This window comes from Epinephelus lanceolatus, chromosome 23 (assembly GCF_041903045.1).
Source record: "Epinephelus lanceolatus isolate andai-2023 chromosome 23, ASM4190304v1, whole genome shotgun sequence".
Classification (NCBI taxonomy): domain Eukaryota; kingdom Metazoa; phylum Chordata; class Actinopteri; order Perciformes; family Serranidae; genus Epinephelus; species Epinephelus lanceolatus.
In genome coordinates this window covers 10,118,284-10,142,161 of record NC_135756.1, presented here as the reverse complement: position 1 = coordinate 10,142,161, position 23,878 = coordinate 10,118,284, and the positions used below count along the sequence as shown (strand labels likewise).

Below are 23,878 nucleotides of genomic sequence, written 5' to 3'. Positions count from 1 at the left end.
ACAACGTGACGAAGAGCAGGACTTCATGGCAAAGATAGTCAACAGGCTCCCTGCAGGGGACTGAGTTCATGGACAGGAGGGAACAAAGCACGAGGGCGCAGGACATCAATTTAAAACTCTTCTATTGTCTGCTTTTAATTGTTTCCATTTGGAATTAGTTGCGAGAGATATATTTAATTAAGTGGAGCTGTTTAGTGATTTATTCAGTCTTGCTCCGAGATATTCCGAAGCTGATTTGTCTCCCTCCCACTGGCGGATTGCTCCTCTGTTTGACTGGAAATAGGATTTTGAGAATGGAAATTAAATTTGGAGACTTTTGCGGCGTGCTTTGGGTGACAGGAGTTACAGAGAGCAATGCCCCCTCAGCATGTCCATTATATGTGATCTTAAAGAGGTGAAATTTTCAAACATGCACTGGCACATTTTGCTTTCTCCCCTCTCCAAATTTGCGCTCTCCTCGGTGCTGAAAGTGTGCGTAAAGCTGCGGTAAATCTCCCCCTTATTTTCTGAATGGGAACACACACACACACACACGCATAAAAAATCTTGCACTTCTGCCAACAAGTGAAATAAAATGAATGAAATCGTAGTTAAATAGCCTCCAGACGCATTAAATAAATATGAAAGTGCCTTGAACCAAGTCCTAATGGGCTAAATTCCCTTTGAAAATTGGTGGCATATGTCTGATCCCGCTGGCGCGAGGCTTAATTGGTGTATTGGCGAATAATACAATTAAAGGCTCTGAGCGATTTTGATATTTTAAATCACGTGTTGCTGCTGCTGCTGGACACGCTCGGCCTGGTTTCCCCGAATCTAAAAGGCAAATAACGACTGTCATTATCGTCAAAGAAATGCCTGCCTCCTTCTTATAGCTCTTTCTCTCCCTCCCTCTCTCCATCTCTCTCTCTCTGTCTTTCTCTCTCTCTCACACACACACACACACACACACACTCACACTCTCTCGCACACACTTCTCCCCCACCTTCCCACTTTCTCCTGTGCAGCCGAGGCGCTTTTCGTCTCCAAAGCCTGTCTCCAGAAGCATGTCCTCAGACATGCAGCCGCGGTGCGATGAAGCGGACCAAAAGACGCCACCAGCATGACAGCATGAAAGCAGGTAAGCCCATACCTGGATAATCTATCCCCCCTTGTGAACGGGGAAAAAATATGGGAGTCGATCATTCTCGAGCAGGTTTATTTGCCTGTAAGAGCAGGAGATAGAGCGCCTGTTCCTGCGGCGACTGAGCGAGCGGACAGCAGGTTTCATTAAGCTGTCTTGCTCAAGGACACTCCGACAGAAGGGACTAGTTGTTGCCAGGGATCGAACCTGAGACCTCACAGACACGGGACTGTGCCAGGTCGCGCACACAGCCGCGCAGACACCTGTAATCATCATCCTCCGGCGCGTAAAAACACGAAGCTCGATCATTACACTAATATTCCGAGAGGGTTTTCTGACACTCAGTGGGTCAAACTTTATTTCCAGGAAGGTTTAGCTCAACAGAGAAATGTAGATTGTTGTTATGAAGATGTGATGCCATGTAATCGGCGCAGAAAACAGGCCTGCCAATATCTCCTGCTGGGGAAGCTTTGCATGATGAGCGCAAGGACGAAATGTTTTACGCTTGAGCCACAGCTGCCTGTGCCAAATGGCGCACCTTGGACAGAGAGAGCGGAACAGAACTTTCTGTGTGGTTTATGTCATATAGTTTGCGCGCACCTGCAGCTTAAAAATAGTCCCAGAATTATTCTGTAGTGTCGTTTAATGTCATCCGTTCTGTTTTCCAACCAAATACATCCAAGCATCCCGCACCTATGCGCGCTGTCTTCAAATCTCCGCTGCAATAATCACAGTTAACCCCAATTTATCAGGATTTCTCAGCAGCTTTTGTCTTTAAGGGATTTTACCAACTGTGTTTTCATCATTACTTAAGAAACGTCAAATGGTTTACCAGTGATGTTTGCGCTCGTGGCACTCTAATGCGCGTTGGATAAAAGCGTCCTCCGCGTCGTTTCATTCCTGCCGTCATGTAACAGCTGCTTCCTCCACAATTCTCCTCTTTTGATTTTCCATCTGGGCTAAAAACACTCGAGTCTAATCGTCCACACGCAGCAGAGATGCAGATCTGTGTGAGGCTGTATCCACCAAGGAGCACATTCCTCTCTCGTCTCCTCAATTCGATCACCCACTCTTGATTTCAGCGCCTTTGATCGCCACAGCGAAATGCACAAATAAGCTGCTGCTGCCATATGATTCCTGCGTTTTCAGATCAATTACAGAACCAGTCAAACCGCCTACGGAGTGATGCTTTTCTATGTGCGTTAAGATTTACAAACCTAATTAAAGCTGAGAGGTGATTTCGCGTCGCAGCCGCTACCTGCGTAAAAGCGCAACGCCAGAGCAGTCTTGAGACGGCGCACGTTTGTGTCGGATTGTGTTACAGCTGAGGTGTTTTACGCGCAGAGTGGATCTCCCAAATTATGCTCTCAGCTTGTTGCCCATAAATCTGCTGGAAGCTGCTGGACTCGGTGTTCAGAAGGTACAGCTGTGATTTATTGAGCTACTTTTCCGTTTCCACATTTTGAGGCTGCATGTTGTGTTGTGTTTTAGAATCAGGATGACATTTACTGTACATGTGAGTGGAAAAAGGGGAGTAGATGTTTACTTGTGCTATAATTTGGCTGTATAATTCAGTGCAGTGGGGCGACTTGTGATGGATGGATGGATGGATAGAGGCAGTTCTGGTTTTGGATCATTTAACTTCACTGTGACATTAATAAGAGAGTGAGAGTCTGCTTAAGAAGAGCTGGGAAAACTGAAAATGAAAAGTAATTTTGTCCCTGAGAAGGAAAATCAGATTAGGATTCTCCGGATATTTCTGCACTGGCACTAAGACAAAGTATGCTCTGTATGAGCCTCCTTGTTCCCGAGGATGTCTGGACTATTTTTTATAACACAGACTACAGTGGGTCTGATTATTATTTTGAGTGTAATATTTTATCAGGGGTTATTAAATGAGTATTTACAGCAGGTTCCCAAGTAATACTGCAAACACAGTTCACCTGTGGCTCCAACCTGAGCAGAGATTTGATATTCATTTGGCATTTGCTTGTGCAGTGCATGAATGAGTGCTGTGGCTTGACCTTGATTAAGTGGCTGGCTGTAATTGGTTTTGTTTGAAGAGATGGCAGGTAAACAAAAAAAGCACTGATGTCGCCGTTAGTGTCTGTTATTGTGGCGCCGTGTAGGTCGATGCTGGTTTTGTTCTTGCACATTCGTGCACATCTCCAATTGGGAATCTCATTTGGTGCCTTGCCAAAAAAAAGAGGAGGTGATTTGCATTTTGCTTCTGTCTGGAATCCATTATAAAGTTTCCATCACTTCAGCCGCGCACTGGTGTTTTTCAAATAGCCCTGCAGGGGAACAAGTTTTTGCGTGCAGAATATTGTTCATCCATCTGGCAAAAAAACCCTGATCCATATTTGGTATCAAAATGTACCTGATATCGAACTGATCACAGCTGCTGTACTCGAGGAAAAACATAATTTGGTGCTTTTTGTGGGAATGTTAATCTGTGGTGGATACTTGATCATGACTGGGTGCCGTCTGCTGCAACACTTGAACCTAAGGCTTCACAGAGGAGCTATTACTTTACCTGTAGATAAAGATTTCTGACAGCCCATTACATTTCCATAGAGAACACAATGTGCAGGCCCACAGAAAACCTTTAGGTTTCATAAATCACTGTAAACAATCACAGAAGCTCTCAAAACACAGCAGGAGTGAACAGTTTCTTTAGATGTGAATAAAAGCCTCTGTATGCACATTGTGTTGTTGCATATTCACATTATAATCATATTGCCCATTGTAGAAATGTGATTGTAATGTTTAAGTGGTAAAACAGTCAGTTTTCTCTTAGTGCTGCCGTGTGGTAATGACTTAAACAAGACTGCTTCACTGCACGACCCACTGCTTTTGTAACAACTCTCAGCTTTGTCAGTATTATTATATACTTGTTAATGTACTCAGCTTTACGCCTCATTTCCACATGACTCTGTACGTATGTGAGTCAACCTGAAGTCCATATGAGAGCCTCCATGATCTCCGCTGTGGCTGCAAAAGTCCTTTAATTTCATTACAGTCAGAAATTAACCTCGAGTGCATTGCTAGAAATAAACTTTTGCAGATTTTGGATAGAAAGCATGCACTGTGCCACAGGATATTAGTATAAAGATGAATTAACTAACAAACAACACCATTTATACTTTCTCCTTTTTTTCTTTCTTTTTTTTTTTAAAGGCAAACAAATCGACAGTATGTTTAGCTAGCTAACTTTGGTAGCATGCTAGCAGTGTAACTTAAAAGAGTGCATGCGTGGTGGTATACGTCTTTAACGAAAATATTTCACTAAACAGGCCAACATCCTCACTGAATTGTCGCCATGTATTGTTGGTTCTGTTTTTGTCTCTGTACAGCTGCATACACAAATTATATAAGATTAATTGTTCCTCTGAGAACCTCTGTGATTTCCTATTTGTTTGCAAAACTCCTTCACACGCTTACATTTTTGTTTTTTGTTTTTTCCCAGCTCCAGCCTGCATTTTCCTCAAGTACGTTGATAAATGTGAACTTTTGCGACAGATTTTGGACAGACTGTACCAGAATTAATTAGCATTAAACTGAATGAGCCAATGTTTTGATGAAATTAATACAGCTCATGTACTGTCCCCATTACGTGTCCGTATTGGCCATCTTAATGCATGACCAGTGAAAATGTATCAGTGAGACTGTAACAAACAGTAAACAGACTTAGAATGTCTCCTAGTTAGCGGAACAAGTTGCAATATAATAACAACACAGGTGGTCAATAAGTGCTGACGCTAGCCATCAACAGCGTAAGTGCCGCATCTTTAACCACCTAGAACATGCGAGGTCAGGCGCTGGGTGCTAGTCTTGTGCCTTTTTGGTGCCAGCTTTCAAGAGTGCGTCGACAGGTTCCCGTTTATCTGAAATCCTGAGTGCAGAGCTGATCTCCTTCCAGGCGTTGTTTGTAAGTGTGTAGGCCTATCGTCTGTGGGACACATATAAAGATCTGGCAGCCCTGCACTAACATGACTAACTTCTCCTTCATATTTACCACGGACTGATATTTATGGAAGAAGGGAAAGATGTCTTTCGGCTGTGATTGTTTGTCACATGACATGCGGTGTGCGGTGTGCGCTGCTTTATCTCAAAGCGCAGCCGCCGTGCCCTGAAAAATGGATGCTTTGGAAGGCATGTGTGCCGCAACGATGTCACTCTAGCGTTTGAGCGCAAGGGAAAAAAAAATTTTTAAAGGTGCAAAAAATGTGTACGGCCCCTTAAAAGCAAATGATACGCTAAATAACATTAGCATGTAAATTAGTGTTATTTAAACACCAAAATGAATCACTGTTAATGTCAATCTGCGCACTAATGAGCTAACACTGCATAGACATCATTCTTAGATGTTAACTAACATGTTAAATAACCAACTACTTGTAGCCATTGCTTTTGAGGGAATAAGAAAAGTGTAAGACGAGGGAGAAACTCGTAATACGCACACGGACTTTGTTTACTACTGGGATTTCTCTACTCCACAGTGCACAGCATATCTCTTGCAGTGTATCAAAATAAAGGTTGTTCTATCAAAATAAAGTCTATTACAAGTTCAGTACTTAAATCAGAGGACAGAAAAGATCTATTTATACTTTTTTTTTTGCTAAGGGAAAAGTTTAACGACACATTTAGGTACCAAACATTGGTAGCATGCTAGCTGTATAAAGTGCATGCAGGGTGGATAATAGTCCAAAATATTTAACAACACTGGCTGCACACTGAACAGGCCAACCTCCTCACTTTAATTGTTGCACATATTCCACACGACTGGATCATGTATCCTTAAGGGTCTGTAAAGAGATGCATTTCCTTACGTTAAAAAACAAGGAGTCTACTCTGTATGCTACACAGAAATGCAGACACAACACTGTGGAGATGAGGTGTTAGTTTCCTTGGTACTATTTTAAGGCATATTTAAGTGCTTTAAAACAACTTTTCACATACATCTGAATAAAGGCTTCCACCAGTCTTACCGATGCTCTCGCTTCTGTGCAAGTTTGCAGAAGTTTCTCTGTCTTGTTGCTCTCCATCTCCACTTATCATCCTGTTTGACATCCTGATGGTGATGGATGAGGTTTGGATGCGCCGTGACTGAACAGTTATTTGATGGGTTTTTCAATTTCTGCCAGCCCACTGAGGTTTACCGAGGTCAGACATGCCACTCCGTGTCTTTTTTCTCCGTCTTCAAGTGCCCTTCCCCAACCCTATTGATATGACATTAGAGATGCAGATATCATAGACTGTGCATAATTCCTTACTGGAGGTGTCAATGTGCCTGACTGTGATAGCAAATGATGGCACGCATCGATTTGTGCATCACGCACGGCGAGCAGTTTTCCCATGAATATTGCCTGCTGGCATGTTGGTTAACGTAGATAAGAGTAAAATGACAGAGCATGTTCATTCACATATCTGTCTCCCACGTTTTAAGGAGCGACCACAGATTTCTTGCGGTCGTGTTTAAAAGTGATGCTTGTTGCCCCCTGTGGTGAAAACATGACACGGACAGGTATGATCTATGGTTGGGTGTTTGCTGTTTGTTTTCATATTGAAATTATGAGGACATAAACCAACACTGTGCTTTGTTATAGCTACATGTGTATGCACACACACACAACAGAAAATATGACTGTTTCTTGGCCACGTGGAGGACAGAGAGAGGAGGAGAGATTGAAGGAGGCGGCTCATGCCAACGCTTCTACCTACCATGAATGCACACATATTCCTAAATCTGTGTTTTTGGCAGTGGTGGAAACAGCGTTTGAGGCAAGGTTGCTTTTGTAAAAAGTTAAATTTAGCCGGTGGGGTGCCTCATTCCATGGACATAAGCTTCTCGGTTGTTGAGCGGCTGCACAGTGCACATTAGTGAATCTGTGTAGCTGGCACACACAGAAAGGAATGTCTAATTATCACGCTTTCAACCGCAGTAGGCTCCTCTATTTGCACTGAGCTCCTGCTCTAATCGCTTTCTTTTGCTATCATTACGCACTTATTTATTTTATTTTTACGCAATTAAAAATGTTATTTTTGCTCCGTGTGGATGAGCTGGGAAGTCCACGCAGCGTCGGCTGGGTGTTGAAGGAAGGTCTCACTGAGTAGAAACAGAAGATTGGCTCGGCTGGTGTGTGGAAATTTGGTGGAGGAGCTGAAATGAGATTTTATGACGGGTGTTTTACATCAGTAAACATGCAGTGTACAAATGTGTGTAGATACGAATACGAATGCACATTTTATTTTTGTGTCTCGTCATTTACATGACCCATCCCTCATGGGATTATTCAGACACATTAACTAACAACCATCCAAATATCCCAGCATGTCTAACAGCACAATACATAAATGTCAACCATACAGAACATAACAGACTGCTCTCATGCACTGTTGGTACGTACATGAGAAGTAAAACACCCCAATCTTTATACAACCCAGGTAATAGAGGAGGGGTCATGTGAGAAGTGCACTGACGGGAGTAAAGAAGGAAATAATAAAAAGGCTGAAAGTATCTGTAAGAAGACAGGTTTAATGATGAATGCTTGAAACAGCACACGTAACTACATAACTTTACTTGCCTTAACCTAACCTACATAATCTAATTTACGTATCTTTACTTGCCTCAACTTAACCTACTTAATTTTAATTGCCTAAACCTAAGGACTCCCAACCATGTTTCTTTTTCAAACCTAACCTACATAACTTTACCTGCCTAACCTAAGCTACATCGATTTACTTGCCTAAACCGAACCTATGTAATTTTACTTGCTTAAACTTAGGCTACTTAATGTTACTTGCCTAAACCTAACCTACATAACCTAACCCTCTTAACCTAACCTACGTAATTTCACTTGCCTAAACCTAACCTACATAACTTTACTTACGGGAACTTAGCCTACATAATTTTATTTGCCTAAACCTAATCTACATAACCTAATTTACATATCTTTACTTGCCTATACTTAACCTACTTATCTTACTTGCCTTAACTTAACCTATGTAATCTAATTTACATATCTTTACTTGCCTAAACTTAACCAACTTAATTTTAATTGCCTAAACCTAAGGACTCCCAACCATATTTCTTTTCCAAACCTAACTTACATAACTTTACCTGCCTAAACCTAACCTATGTAATTTTTCTTGCTTAAACTTAGGCTACTTAATGTTACTTGCCTAAACCTAACCTACATAACCTAACCTTCTTACGCCGGATTTCCACTGGATGCGTGTCTGTTGCAGAACGGCAGCGCTGGTTATCCGCTGCGTGCTCCGCCGTCCGTCAATACCCACCGGCTGCGTTTGCTGTGCGGTGCAATGCAGCTCCGCCGGAAGACATCTCGGTGCAGTGCCATGATTAATATCTCCTCGTCCATGGTGTTCACGGGGTGAAATGACGTCTGAAAACCTCTGACCTGTTGACTTCAGGCCTGCCTCTGCCCATTATGTAGTTTTTAAGGTGTAGTGCAGGGAAACATGATCCGCCGTGAACACTATGTACTTTATTTTGAAAATTAACCAGATGTTTTATTGTGTTTCTGTGCACGACTTCCTGCCCCGCACGATCTGCTCTGTGCTGAATTGCTGCGTTGTGCTCCGGCGTCCGGCAAAAATAGAAGTCCTGTGTATCTGTTGCGGAGGGCTCCGGAGTGCTGGAGCTGAGACGGAGCCGGAACGCAGCACAGCCGCAGCTGGTGGAAACACACACATTGACTAGAATGGAATCCTATCGGCTCCACTGCAGTGCCGGAGCACAGATGCAACCAACACACATCTGGTGGAAATTGGCCTTTAGCCTAACCTACGTAACTTTACTTGCCTAAACCTAAGCCACGTTACTTTACTTGCTGTAACCTAACCTATGTAATTTTACTTGCCTAAACCTAACCTACATAATCTAACCTACATTACTTTACTTGCCTATATGTAACCTACATAACCTAACCTACATTACTTTACTTGCCTAAACTCAGCATCCTTAATTTTACTTGCTTAAATCTAACCCACCTTACCTAACCTATGTAAATTTACTTCTTTAAACCTAGAGTCACTCAACCATGTCTTTTTTTTTTTCTATTCCTAACATGCGTAACTTTACTTTCCTAAACCCAACCTACATAACTTTTCAGTAAGTACGTAACGTAACGTAACGTAACGTAACGTAACGTAACATTAAGTGTCTAACATTATTTGTGGGGCGCTCACTCTTTAGATATCATACAAACTGTTGTATGACAATACGTTTAACATGAACATCCAAACAAAAGCACCAACCTCGCACAAAGCAGTTGCCAGGTAAAGTATTAGACTCATATCTAAATATGGTTTCATCAGCTAAATGTAAACTGTATCCACATTCAAAGCATGCAGATTTCCACATGCTGATGCCGTATCTTCAGCTAGTGGGACAAATGGCTAGTGTATCCTTTAGCTGTGCTCCTTATCAGATACTGAGTGATTGCAGAGCTTTACGATATGAAGTGCCACTAAACCACCGTACGAAATGGCATTGATTGGAAAGGATGGGAGGAGGGAGATTCCTCCTTAAGGTCATTATCTAGCAGACAGAAAGAGTTAGACGAAACAAACCAGTGTAATTGCATTTGTAGCAAAAGACTCGGAATCAATGGACTAAGCACTACTTACAGCATTGTGTCAGCATATTTCATCAACATACAAATGGATTCAGTGACCCTGTAATTGCTCATAAAATCTATTCTATGAAATCAGTTCCGTGGCCCCGAGATGATTGTGGTCTGTGTGATCCAGGCCTGGAATTTTGTAATTTTAGGGGCAAGGCCAGCGGTGCAATTTGTTTGGGGGCCAAAGGCCACATGACAGGGCATCAAGGCCATAAGTTAACAAAAATGCAATTCTGATTGCAGTCAGACAGATCCATTTCCGTAACAGTGTTACACCACCTCTAGATGAAGGCAAACATTCAAAAGAATAATTTATTATAGAATCTTTTTAATGAAGACATTTTACAAACAAGTTGGGGTAAATGATATAGGTAGGCTATATGGTGAGATACATTTACATCACACCCATAAGCATGTATGTGTGAGACAGACATTAAGTGTATGTAGTTTACATATTTTGGCCTAAATAAGATTTATGTGTGAGATTGTTTCTGATGGAGAAATGGTCGATATTGAAATTAATAACATAAAAAACACTTGATAGCATTCTGAATTAAATTATTTTCTGGAGCTGATGACGGGAGTAGCAAATGAGTGAACCATTTCACTCCTTTCTCATCCCTGGTGAGAGATGCACATGCACAGTACCAATCGGGCAGGATGCACCAGATTAGGTGACAATACTGTGACTTCTCCCAATCTTGTTAGAAACTTAAAAACAAGAGGTCTGTCCAGCTTGCATTTACTCAACATATTACATATGTTGATCACAGGTGCATTTGTGGATCCAGTCTGAGGTTCTACACTAAAAAGAGAGCACTGTTGTTAAAAAATAGTGTTCTATTTCTATATGAATTAGAACAAATTTTTAGTTTAACTTTGACTGTGCATGGTGCTCTGCTGCTCTGTTTGTGCCCAGAGTGTGTTCTGCCGCTCTGGTGCTTGAACGGTATATTCAGCCCATTCCAAAGTCGTCAAATACTTTCACTTTGTCTGTGAGTTTGGTGTCAGACACCAATGCCAAAAGCCACCTTTTGCTGTGGTATGATATGCAGCCAGGTGGCATCAGCTTGTAACGAAGCTGGACAGAACCTTTTGCAGTGTAATGATATATACCGCCAATTGGCCAGATGGCACCTGTCACAGTAATGTGTATGCGGACGGGTGGTATGAAATGCCACAGGATGGCTTCAACTTGAAACACTGCTGGTAATGACATAATATAAGGAGCTTGAAGTACCATATGAGGTGAGCGGAAGGGGTGGTGGATGAGTCCAACAAACCCGGACTTTGACTCAGGAGCCCGGTGTTTGCTTCCTGTATGAATGTAGAGTCAAACCATGATGTTTTTTTCTATACCAAACCACATGCTTCTGTTGCCTAAGGGCTCATTTATGCTCAACGTTAAATACGGATCCGGATACAGACGGAGCCTTCTGTCCATGCTCTGCGTTCATATCGTCTGTATTTCTGCACGTTTCCATAAAGCTTACAGATACGGGCCAAACGGAGCAGTACCACCAAGAACCGTGGGGGCAGTGTTGCTGTCACTACCCGATACGTAGCTCTAGTGAGACACGAAGAAGAAATAACAATTCAGTTTCTCTCATTGGCAGCACTAGAGAAAAGAATTCTCCGTGCTCCAGTCGCCATGTATTTAACGGCCTTACCAACCACCACCTCCTACAATGCTGCCTCTGTTTTTGTCTTTTATGCAAGAGGTACATTATCAATATCTTCTCCACAGTCGCCATGTTTGTTTTTGTCATAAACTTTAGACGCTGGGCTGCCCCCTGGTGGATATATTGGTTAACATCCATGCCAACGTAAAGGGCGCATGGAAGTATGTGGGCAGTGACGGTAACATCGTTTGAAACGGACATATACATTTTCGTACGTAAAGGGAGCATAAATGAGCCTTAAACCTGAACATGTGCTTTTGTTGACATACTGGTGTTGGTGGCTGCATCCCAGAACATCAACAGCAGACGCAAGATACCCACCGTGAAATATGTACACATGAAAGTCCATAGTCAAAGCGGCAATATGTGATGACTTGGGATGAGAGTGTGTTGGTGTATTTTCAATTTACACTCCAAATTTACGGTTCAGTTTACTTGGAGTGACTGTGCACACATTACTGATTCCCAATCAAGTCCATGTACCAACATTCTGTTGCCAGGGTGGACTTGACAGGAGAGGGCAGAGAGGGCAGAGAAAGAATACAACAAAACAGACAACAAGCGAGGCACCAAGGCCAGAGTGGCTGATGGGCATACGATTTTCAGCAGGGCATCAAGACCATGGCAGTCACGGCTGCTGGTGGAACACTCCTGCCCTGGTTTCTTGTCATTCAGAACGCATCTGACAACATCAATAGTGATCTACGTGGCAGGCATTGGAAGAATTTGACATGGATAAATTGTTTCATTCAAGTGTTTGACAGTAAATCGTAATTCAACACTGCTGTCATGTCTGCAGTCTTTGGATCAAAAAATCATTTAGCACAGAGTGAGGAGAACATTTTTTTATTTTCAGTCCCAGTAAAGGCAGTAGTAGCAGTGAGATGATAGTCACTCATTGCTCACGATTATTTTAAACCTGCACTGACTGATTTTTTGGCCACTTGGGGGCAGTGGAAACAAACTGTTCATACTGTGAACTTTTAAGGCAGTTGTTGAGACTTCTAATAGTTCACAGTGCTAATAGATGACAGTTAATTCAACTCCATTTTAGAAGAACTGATCAGATTCAGTTGATGCTGCACTCCAGTTTTAACTCCTTGATGCGTTATTGCCATGTTTTATCCTTTTATATGATCTATTATTACACTTCTAGTGATGCATATGTTTCAACAGGAGTGCCATACAGCAATTACAAATCAGTTTCATAATGAACACTGTATAAACAGCAAACTGTAGACTGAGCAATTGCTCACAGCAGCGTTCTTGTCACTAGAATCAGGAAGTAACTCTTCAGGTGGGCTAAGTGCCCTTGCTTTAAATCAGGTCACCATGGTGATGCTGAATTGCAATCAGAAAAGGAAACTTGAATTTGGTTATATTTTAGAGGCGATGAATAGCAAAGAATGCTGACGTCTAACCCGGGCTTTCACAACACAGTAATAAGTCTCCTGTCCTTCACAGTTGTGTTTTACAGAATTCTTTTTAATGAAGCTGGCTGTATTTTCATCGGTAATGCTACCTTACAGTGCTCAATAATCTTTCCATCGTAGCACTGTTTATCACCACTTAATGCCAGCATAATAGGACCATACATTTCAATCATTGTGAAAGTCTAAACAGCAGCCCAGTTGCAGCAGTGGCAGCAGCAGTTGTAGTACTACCCTCAAAATCTCTGGAGATCCCTTTGAATGTTCTCTGCCTCCAAAAGCCTCAGGTGGTCCTCAGTCTTGCCGCTCATCCAGCAATAATGCCGTGCGGCCATTCCCTGCTCTTAATTACTCTAAACTTCAGTACTAGATAATTCCAGTCTACTACTTCAAGCTCTGGCTCTGTCGTTATCACTGGCTCTATAAAACATTCAGTGTGCCGTCTGCTCTCATCAGACCTTGGCAGGGAGGGCTTATTGTAATTGCCAGCAGGCCTAATTCCTCTATGATGGGAGATTGTAAGACACGAGACAGAAAAAAAAGGTAGCTCTCCATCTCACCTACACAGTTGCAGTGCACACACATTTTGAAGAGCGTTTGGTGAGGTGGAAAAAAAGAAAGACAGAAAGTAGGTCTAAAATTACTGTACGTTTCCTGTCTAATTTTTGTGCTGCAACTTTAGCAGCAGGGGGAACGGCTCAGGCTGGTGTCACAAGTTCTTGTAAATGGTGCCAACATGACAGGGTGCCCCTAATATTTCACTGTGCTGCTGCAGATGCTGGTTGTGTGGGTGGTTTTGAAGTAGCCCTGTGTGACTTTTTCTTCTCATGGGCCAGGAGCACTAACAAGCAATTAGCCAACAGGAAGAGAGCTTGCTATTTCAGGAGGACAAAATCCAAAGCTTACAAAGTCTCAGACTCTCTGACTCTTCTTTTTTTGTTTTGGACACGAGCTTGTTCCAGGAAGCGAAAGCTACTGACACTGATACAAAAACATCTTACAATAATCTGGACAGACACACAGGACTGAGGGGCTCATTTGAACATATTTAAAAAGGAAGAGGAAAATGCCTGAACACTCGAGTGGACACAGAAGCATGACCTTGAAGAGCCCATTGAGAGTTTTGCAGATTTAATACAGATTACACTGCAGTGTGTGCGATGCATTAGAACTAGCAAAGCGTTAATCCATCCACTTTTAAGTGCAAGTCAATGAGCTGCTGGCAGCTGACTTCTATTTGAATAGGCAATAAAAGTCAAACTGTACTCCTGAAGGTATTGCTGTCCTAATTACAGGCCTGCCTGAAGCTGATAAACAGAAATGATCGCCAAATGGAGGCACCATGTACTTGACGTCAATAATGAATCACTGCCCTCTTGTACTTGTCATTCTGCCGTTCAGCCTGAATTCAGTTTGTTGGTCTGCTGGTCAGTCTGCACTTTTGGTCCACACCAAATATCTAAAGGAATGCTGGGTGGACTGCCACAAAATATGCTACAAATATTCATATCCTGCAGAGTTAACCTTAATATCTTAAGTGATCCCTTAACGTTTAATGCAGCTCCATCACAAAGTCCAAACTTTTAATTTGACCATTACTTTGGTCCGTGACCTGCAAAGCCATTTGCATTCCGACCACAGCTCTACTAGCAGGCTAATGTAATAAATAAAGATGGTGAACATAGGAAAAATTATACCTGCTACCTTCTACAATCAAGGTTCTACTTCACCATCTGCGTCACCAATTTCCCATCTCCAAAATGTTCATAAGCATGGGTCAAAGTTTCTCCTATCAAGTCTGTTTTTATAAATCACAACTTCTGCATGGGAGGTGATGTACGCCTCTTTCAGGCCTCGTTTTGTGCATACGCAATGTTAATAAATAAAACCCCAGGCCCCCAAGCCAGATTTACATAGTGGCTAAACTGTGTTACTACAACTTCAAGGTCAGTCAGTGATGCCATTGATGATGCCTTTGGGCCGATGAGTTTTTCTTAAAGATTTACATTGAAAGGGATGCCTGTAAATCAGTGGATCCATTCTTTTTAGCATCACAAGCATCATCAAAGTTAGCCTGCTCAGCTGGCAAAATCTCTAGTGTGCTTGCTGTAGGTACCCCTCCAGAATCAGGTTTGGATCTTCAGGGACAGTGTGTCAATTCTTGCTTGTTACTTTGTCTTTTCAAAATAAACTCACAGTGTAGGTGAATAAATGCTATTGTTAGGTATACTTCCTTAGGTTCAGGCAACAAAAGCATGTGGTTAGTTTTAGACAATGATGTCATGGTTTGGCTTAAAATAAGTATGTTTGTTACTAGCATAATGTATTGTCACTTGACGTACATCACTACCGTAGCTTGCTACACCATCTAGCAAACTTTGTTATTAAAAAAAACCTGATTAACTTTTGGTTTTGCACTGAACACAAACAGTGGTCCCGGTTTGTTTGACCCATCCACCTCCAGTCCAGACTTTCTAGTTCCTTAAGTAATGGCAGATGCTCAGAGTGTCAAAAATGCCCCACCCTGTGTGTCTAATACCACCACTCAGTGCGTAGTATCTGAAGCAGCGGGGCACTGACCAGATGAGTTTTTTTCCCCCAAAGTATCACTTCTTGAAAATGTTCTAAATTAAATCATAAGTACATTGGGGATCGCATAATTCAGCATTAACATCTGCCTTCCGCTGGCACAAGCCTGAAATTGCTGCCACAAAAAAATTCTGCTTAACATCCCTTTTAGAAGCACATGGAAGGTTTTCTCCTTCATCAATCAGGTCGCAGATACTTGTAAAGAAGATAAATCTGTGCTTTACTGCATGCTGTAATTACAATCTTAATCATGCTCTGTTAGCAAAATGTGTCCCTTGGCTTCCCTGAGAATTTGAGAAATCTGCTCCCCTGTGACCAACACAAGTCCATTAACCTGAAACCGCCATTAAAAATGGAACACCATTTTCCCCCTTGGTTTATTTCACAGTGAACGATATTTCTCCATGGGGGCATTGCAAGGAAGTTCAATTCTTTTGCCTTCCAATAAAAGGAAGGCTATCTAAAACCACAAGAACTCCTCTCTACCTCAGGTTTGATCATCACTAACTTAAAAAAACATGCATTGCTGAAATAGCTTGAGGGTGTTTTCTAGGGTCCAGAAAATGTCTTCTATGCACAAGTAACAATGTGTGCAGTCTACAAATTGTCCAAAACTGTGTCAAACAACCATCCTCTTCACATTCCCAGCTAGATAAAGAACATGTGTGGAATCAAAGCCGATTAGAGCTGCCTCCGAGATGGACGACTTGACACAAAGCTCAATACTGTGTACACACTCAACAGATAAACACGGCCCTGGCCCTGGACATTGTGGATCAAATCAAAAGGTAAACAGACACTGCAGCACTAGCTGAGGGAGCGAGGTGGTGGACGAGTGGCGGTGGCTGCTGCGCATCCCATCCTGAGCCAATATTATGAAGTCCAGTGACAATCACTGTCTGTTATTGTTATTGGATTCTGTGTCTCGGTTTATTCCTGCGCTTTTGCAAGTGAGGACCTGTTTATTGCCTCAGGTATAACCGGGTTCATCCTGTGTTTCTTTAATGCCGTGAGGCATTGTAAACTGTAGTTTCCTTTTATGTGGTCAGCCCGTTCAATTTATTGGCTCTGTCCACACTGTCTATTCAAGAGTAAACGTGAGAGAAAACCCAGATAATGGTAGTAAATACCACTGTCTAGTCTGATGGCATACGTTGAGTGTCTGCCTTTCCTTCAGAAAAGACAACTGTCATGTTTGTGCAGTGCCTTGGGGGCCCATGGAGGAAATCACTGGAGTATGAAGACATACAGTATTATTCCAAGTTGCACAGGAAACGGGGTCATGAGATACTTTACAGGATAAACATGACTGGGTTATTTGAGAGAGAAGACATAGCCTGAGATTACACGTATATACACTTGATAAGTGCAGCGTGACCGAGTCGTCTGGGACGTGGATGTCTCATTCCCTTCCTTCAGGCTTCACTTTGAGAAGCCAGTGGACATTGTGCTTTATCCAAAGCTTTGTACAGATTCATGGTTTGGCTTGACATTCTCACAGAAGATCCCTGAAGGTCTTTGTAACTCGTTCCAGGTGAATGATTTGACATTTGAGAGAAATGCCAGCAAGAGGGGAAAGTGGGCACTTCTAGGTTATCCCAGCTTGTGTGTGTTGTGAAACTTGTAGGGCTTCCTCTTTGCATTCTGCAGTGGACACGCAGTCGAGTTCTGCACATTTCCCAACCAGTTTTTTTTTAACCTCTCTGGCCTCCCGATGAGCCGGCTCGCCGTGTCAGAGCATGGAACCCATCTGAAATGCTGTTATTTGACTTGACAGGAACAGGACTGCCAACAGAGTCCAGAGACTACACTGTGTCAGTGGAGCACAAACAGACTGTGGGATAGATTTACTGTGTGAGGCACCCGCAGCCCCTATGTTCACACCCTCTGATGGCCCTTTTTGACATCCCTCTCGCAAACAGAGCAGTCATGGCAGAAAAAAGGCATGTCTGATCATATGAAAAAACTTGAAGACATGGTGAGATGAGAAATACCCTCTCCAAGTTCTTACACTGTGTTGCTGAACTGATTATTCTGCTCTTACCGACAGTATATGTCAAATAGCATTTTTGAGTATTTATATACAGTCTACCAATGTAAGACCCTCAATTTGATCTACTTGTTAGGTATTAAAGGGTAACTTACCCCTTAGATATATTGGTTTTGCTGACCTCCAGTGGTTTCTGGAGGTTTCACTGCACAGATGTAGAGGTGTTGTGTGTGGTAGTAGGCACACCCATCTGAGATGCAGAAGTACTTTATACTTTAACTAACATAATACCACACTGAGAAGTATCATCTTAGTGGTCAAGAGTTCTGAGTTTCACCTCTGACCACTCCCAGCATTTTTAATACCACAGTAATGTCAGGGCAAACTGAGCCTACATCACTGCAGGAAAGTGAGCAGGTAAACTACAAGATTTTCAGCTGATCTTGGTCATGTTTTAGGTGCCGTTTGTGCGTTTATCTGTTTGTCAACAGGATTATCGAAAAATTATTGGCCCATGAAACTGGGTGGAAGGGTGTAGCATTAGCCAAAGAAGAACCTGTTTGATTTTGGAGCAGATTCAAAATATGGGGCGGATAAGCAAATTATTTTTCACTTTGTTGTGCAGTATATGCACCTGGCTCTTACTCCAGATGTCACAAGCAAACATGGAGGTGGCTGAGACAAAATGGTGGCGGCTAGCAGTGTAGTGCCAAAAACTGCAATAGTACCGACAGAGCTAACACTCACTGGGGTGACATGGGATTGGAACCTGAGGGTGGGCGTTACACCTCTGCAACGACACCGTCCTGCACTGCTTGTCAGGACAGCCTTATCAGGGGTGCTAACAGCACTAACAGTGCTAACAATGGCAACGGTGCTGGTGCTGACGGAGCTAATAGTGCACCGAGAGTTCGTTTACACTGACCAGGGCGACCATCCCAGCACACCTTATCAGGGCTAGCCCAATCTGGAAATCCATCGGTAAAAAACAAAAAAAAAAAAAACTTTTTTTTTCTTCCTTTACCTCTGGAGGCACAGCCTGGAGTTTTTCGACTAATGGAAGTGCAGGGGCCTCGGCGATCGCTCACGCCCTTCACTTCTGGCGGTGCCCCCAGGGAATCGCCATGTTGTTTACAAATACTTCGGGTAGAAAACCAGCAGAGTTTAGCTATATATCACATTTTTCACATCACTATATCACCGTGTAGACTAATCTGATGTTTGTTAAGTCTATAAACACAATGATCGAACAAACGTTACTATTTCTGTGTGCACGTTTTGTAATTAATAACATGGTTATCGTAGATTAGCTGGGCTAACCGTTAGCTGTTAACGTTAGCCGTTAGCGGTGTCTGTAATAACCATAGACCGTATAAAAATAAGGTAATAGCTAACTCAATAAACGGTCCGTGAATAAAATATTTTTTCCAGTGGATATCTTAGTTACAACATGGTTGAGCTAGCAAAGCAGTTTTGTGTTGCTATGTGTGGTATTTATTCAGTTATGGGAAATCACGATGTCTAGAAAGCATCAGTGGCTGCAGCTGACAGGGACAGTTAGCAAAGCTAACATCAGGACGTCATCTGTTAAAAGCCTCCCGTTGTCGGATACGACATAAAACTACTCCAGTTAGCTCAATCATGTTGTAACTAAGATATCTGCTAGAAAAAAAAAAAAAATCACGTTGACGAGACGGCGTTTTGGGTGGAGTGGTCGCTATGGACGCGGAGCTTGCTGTTTCTGTAGGTACACATTTCCTGGGGACACCTGCACGTCTCGGCCACGCCCCCCCCATTGTGATTGGCTAAAGTCCAGCATCTTTCAAACTCAAAGCCCCCCCCCAGTCATCTTTCACACAGGGCTGCCGATAGATTCTACAATGTAAATTGCAGAATCTGTCTTGAGAGATTAGGACAAGCCTAACTCTTGTATGAGCAACACCATATGAGCACCTCTCATAAGTTCAGCTAGCTAACAGATATCATGGGTCAAAGGTGCGTCTAAGTCGGCAAGAACTTTAACATACTCTGAATAATTTGATCAGATTTCCTTTGAAGAAATATCTCACCAGGCACACATCTGGTCAAAAGCTAAACACTGTCTGACTGCGGTTTCATTGTGTGTTTGAATATTAGATTCAGCTCCTTTAGAGCATATCTGTGATTCAGTGTCTGATCCGGGATTACCTGCACCCGCTCTCTTCTGCGACAACAGTGTCCTGCTATCATGGGTAAGGACACCGTTATCAGTAATATGAGCACAATGCAGCACAGCGGTGATTAGCCAGTGGGATAATACACAAGGACATGCACTAACATGCAGACGTGGTCAGACCTGTTACCAAAACAGCATTACATCACAGAGAGGTATGGTGGCTTCATTCTCTGCTCAGGATACCATCACTCTACTATATCTTTCCATAGCAACAAGTTGTTTGCTGCTATATCAATGTTCTGAATGTCGTATGAAGCTCTTCTGAAGCACTTCTCAAATACACGATCTGAAAACTCAAACAGAGAGCATTGCTATGCAGGTACATCTCCACAACTGTCTAGCTACTTTGTTTGTCAATCAGGAGGGGAGTGCAAGAGACAAGGTCATTCCACTTCTCTCCAATTTTACACAGTTTCCCAGTCCAATCAATACTGCCCAACATGGCTAAATCAGAGAGGTCTCATTCCCCAGTCGCCTGATAATTGGAAGCTGTTAGCATGGAGGACAGGACAGGAGTGTCAATTGGCTCAGCCTCTGGCTTTTTGTAGAATGACACCAAGGCTTATTCGCTCTTTGCTATAACCTAAAGCTCAAATGTCGGATGTTTTCATTGAAAACAGCACTTTCTCATCCTCGACGTTGGGTAGACCAGGAGGTTTTAAAATCCTTGAATATTTGATAAAGGAAATCACTGAAACTTAAGCCTTCAGTACTTCTGGAGTTGGCAGGGTGTACTGGGTTGCCAACTACTTTGCCAAGATGCATGAATTAAAAACTGTTTACTCTTAAAGGAGAAACAATGAACAGTTAATTTCACATTAAGCCAAGTGTGCTCTTTTGGAGTATCCTCTCCCATTTATTATTGAGCAGCATTGTGACAGATCTCACACTGTTTGTAAATTCACTGTGTAACTCCTAATTTAAAATTGTATGTTAAGAGAAATGTATGAGTTTTCATTCTATTGCAAATGATTAAGATCTAAATGGCTTGGCTCTCAGTCCCTTTAAGGCTTCATGTATTGCTTGCGCTGTCTTTGACTTTTCATCACACTTTACAAGCCTTACTCGATAAGGAATGTTCCCAGTTTCTAGATGACTCTTCAGACTGTGAGCCTCTGTGCTCAGAGGTACTTTAAAGATTTTTTTTTGGCAATTTCTCTGTGAGACAACCTTTCACTCCTCAAAGTCATGATAACTTAACTTTTTATGTCGTGAGCTGACACAGCTTCCAGCGATCACTGCTGAACATCTTGTTTTCTCTGGGATCTTAATGGCACTCTACTGTAATTAGTGCTTTATAAGAGGCAGGTGTGCTAAAAAGGTCAACCAGTTTGCTACAAACACAGACGGGGATAACAACAATTGTAAGACTAATACACAGTATGTTTCCTACAGGCGCCTAATCAGCGTGATTAAGGCGGAGTCTGTTTTCAATTAGAGCCAGGTAATTTTGTTAGGACTCAAATCAAGGTCAAGTGAAGGCAAACACTTCAAAAGTTTTAGAGTTGCCTTAAATTGCTGAAAATCTTTGACTGGCATTTCAATCTGTTATCAGATGACAGGACCATGCATCACATTCACATACGGCAGCTTGGTCAGCTTGGTGAGCTTCAAACCATGACCCTCTAGGTACAACTCCAATGTTAGTTTTAGACACATCAGTTTCCGTGTCAATTTCTGCTCATTCAATGTCACAGTGTCTTTTAAAATAAATCTCCAACTGCACAGGAAACATAGGTTTTGCTACCAAAAGTGCTTTAGATTTAGGCAACCAAACCATTTTGCGACTAAAGCTACCTTTGGTTTAGGCAACAAGACAATTTTGCCATAAACAATTACTTAAGGTTTAGGCAACAAGACAATGTCAGCACCAAAGCTACCTATGTGTAGGCAACAAGATGGCTGCACTACCAAAATTACTTAAAATTTAGGCAACAAGAACTTTTGCTACCAAAACTACCTTTGGTTTAGGCAACAAGGTGGTTGCGCCACCAAAATCCCACAAAAACTTATTTAGGTTTTGGTAACAAGATAGGTTTGCCATCGAAACAACCTTAGATTTAGGCAGCAAAATGGTTTCACCAAAAAAACTACATTAGGTTTAGGCAACAAGATGGCCTTGCCATCAAGACTACTTTAGATGGTTCTGCCACCAAAACTACCTTAGATGTAGGCAACTAGACGGTTGCACTACCAAAACTTTGGATAAAGACAACGAGATGGTTTTGCCACCAGAATTATTTTAGGTTTAGCAGCAAGACCTTTTGCTGCCAAAATGCCGTTAGGTTTTGTCAACAAGATGGTGTCATTACCAAAACTACCTTAGGTTTAGGCAAGAAGATGGTTGTACCACCAAAATCTACTTTAGATTAAGGGTTACAGTTTCCCCACAAAAACATCTTTAAGTTTTGGTAACAAGACAGGTTTGCTACGAAAACTACCTTAGATTCAGGCAACCAGAATGTTGCGCTACCAAAACTACTTTAAGTATAGGCAGCAAAATAGTTTCGCCATAAAAACTACTGAAGGTTTAGGCAACAAGACATAATAAGAAATAGGCTTCTCAAACTCAATGAGTATGTCTCATGTCAACTATGTCCAGTAACAGACGTCGGTGACTTTGCGAAGGGGTTGAAAAAACTCTCACAGGAGAGGAACTGCGATCTTCTGTGTGAAAGTCCAGTGTGTGTTTTGACCCATACCATCCATTAGTTGAAAGCCCGGGGTGTCTCATACAGATTCTATAAGGTGCCTTGTGCATTGGAAACACCAAGGCCCACTGACCATCTGCTGTTTTTGATGCCCTGGGAATGAGTTTGGGTTTGACCATGACCTGCTGAGTTTAAATACAACCAAGGACTCTTGTAGCACATCATCCTCTTTTTTCCTCTCCTGCTTTAAATTTCCTGTCATTACTTTTACTCAGCTTTTGCCTTGAGGCGGATATGCCATAAATTAAAGAAAGAAAAATGCAAGCCTATAATACAGTAGATAAGTGATGTGACCTTGCCATTTTGTTCCACTGCAGTTCTGAAACACTTAAAGAGTTTTTCTTTGTATCTTAATTGGGTGAAACAAGAAAGTTTTATGCCTTCAGACAAAACGTCCTTATTAGAAAACACATTTATTTTTGTAGATAAAGGAACACAAACCTCCTATCAGTGCGATCCTATCTTTAAATTACACTTCTGTGAGAGCGCGTTCGGCGTAATTACGGCCTTGTGGACGACCTTTGTTCAGAAGAAACCGAGCCAACAAGCCTGACTGAATCATCTCGTCCTTCAGGTCACTTCTCTGTAATACTACAGGACTTGCAAAGTGGGAGCATTCAGCTAACCTGATAAGAGGGACAATACCTCACCTCAAGCACTGTAAGCTATTGAAACAGCTCAAATGAAACATAAAAAATGACTCAAACTCCGAATACAGCTCTGCTATGATCATATATGTTAATTGTTCTGGGTCATTAGGTGGCCAGGTCTACCTCCAGGTTTAATTTGATATGTTTTCTGCTTCTCAGATCAAGACATTTGCTCCCTCGAGGTGCCATCGTACAAGTTAAATGATGATAATGATTCCTGCAGCCCAACAGATTCATTATGGCCACTGTCTTGTCAGGTATCACATTCCTGGAATTAATCCAAAGGGAACCGAATCCCCATTCCTCCTCATGCAGTTAATTGCAAATCACGGTGTCACTTTTCATGGTGCTGCAACCGTCCCTTGAGTGCGGCTCGTCCAATTATCTGTTGGCTGGTGATTTATTTGGTCACTTCTTTTCTCCTTCCGTCCCCGTGCTAGCATCCTTCATTCACACTCCCTCATTCCCTCTCCCCACTTCATCATTCTGCTTATCCTATATCCTCGCTCCTCTCATCTTTCCATCTCCCCCTCCTCGCGCCGTGTTCAGCCTCTCCCTCTCTCCCCAGAGCAGTAATGGTCTGGTTCACCATGCCGGGGCTCAATAATGAAGCTGCTGCCCTAGAAAAGCCATGTTAATGTTGATTCTGGGATCAGATTCTGCTCCAAGACACACAGCAGTGACAATGAATGTGCCAGCTTGAGCCAACCGAGCCCAATAAACAGCACATATAGATCCGTGCACTGGGAGGTTCTTTGCAGGCAGATTATGCATATGAGAAAATAGAAATTCAAATGTACTCATCAGGGAATGTTCAAATGAGCTGTTGACATGTGCTCC

The 23,878-nt window shown here is 42.3% G+C and overlaps 1 protein-coding gene across 1 annotated transcript in view; it reads left to right on the top strand.

Annotated features, from left to right (window-relative positions):
- Positions 1-946: 946 nt before the first annotated feature.
- chrm2a (cholinergic receptor, muscarinic 2a) overlaps positions 947-23,878 on the top strand; it is a 122,140-nt gene continuing 99,208 nt past the window's right edge. The window contains exon 1 of the mRNA XM_033614499.2: positions 947-1,117. The gene's annotated coding sequence lies outside the window, so the exon portion shown is untranslated. The remainder of the gene's footprint in view (positions 1,118-23,878) is intronic.